The 989-nt window shown below is 63.2% G+C and overlaps 1 pseudogene; it reads left to right on the top strand.

The window, feature by feature from the left end:
- Positions 1–7: 7 nt before the first annotated feature.
- Positions 8–649, top strand: LOC104985762 (annotated as a pseudogene).
- The last annotated feature ends 340 nt before the right edge of the window (positions 650–989 follow it).

Genomic DNA, 989 nt, shown 5'->3' with positions numbered 1-989 from the left:
GGCCTCGTGGGACGTGGAAGTCCTCGACACCCCGGACCTCTTCAGCCCTGAGGTCGCCCAGGCAGACCCGGACTGCGAGGAGGCCGCTGCTACCTGCTGTCGGCCCTGGGCCCCACGCCGTGCTCCTGGTGACCCAGTTCGGCCGCTTCACCGCCCAGGACCTGCGGGCCTGGCGCGGGGTGAAGGCGCTCTTCAGGGCGGGCATCGTGGCGCGCGCCTTCGTGGTCTTCACCCGTAGGGAGGACCTGGACGGGGGCTTGCTGCAGCAGTAGGTGCGCGACACCGACAACCGCGCGCTCTGGGAGCTGGTGGCCGAGTGCGGGGGCCGCTACTGCGCCTTCGACAACCGAGCAGCGACAGGGAGCAGGAGGCGCAGGTCGGGGAACTGATGGGACTGGTGGAGGAGCTGGTGAGAGACCACGGTGGCGACCCCTACACCAATGACGTGTACCGCCTGGCGCTGAACCTGGGCCGGCTGAGCCCCGGGGAGAGGCTGCGCAGGGTGGCTGAGTGACTGGCCGCCCGCGCACCTACGTAGTCGCTGGCCAGGCTGTGGCGGTGGCCCAAGGCGGTGCCATGGACCTGAGGTAAGCTGGGCCTGGCCGCTCTGCTGGGGGACCTGTTCGTGCTGTACCTGCTCTGCAGCTAGCTGCCTGATGCCTTTGGTGAGGTCATTCCCGGCATATTCTAAATAAGGCACTTCGTCCCTTGCAGTGATAATTATGGTCATCTCAGGTGCGCTGATGCTTCAGGGCACGCATTCCCTTCTTTTCTCCCTCACCTCGCCTAATCTACCAACCTCAGAGGCGTGCCAGGCAAATCTCCCACCTTAAACCTTCCTCTGTTACCTGGTGGTCCCTGATCTCCCCTCTCCACAGAGCCTAACAGCCACTGTTAATTTTAGGTGTTTTCCACCTGACCTCAGACTGCCTTTGACTCCATCCTGTCACTGAACTGCTTTTACTCCTGAAAGCAGATGAGGACCATTT

This window comes from Bison bison, unplaced genomic scaffold (genome assembly GCF_000754665.1).
Source record: "Bison bison bison isolate TAMUID 2011002044 unplaced genomic scaffold, Bison_UMD1.0 scf7180017468489, whole genome shotgun sequence".
Lineage (NCBI taxonomy): Eukaryota > Metazoa > Chordata > Mammalia > Artiodactyla > Bovidae > Bison > Bison bison.
This window is presented reverse-complemented; position numbering and strand designations above follow the sequence as displayed.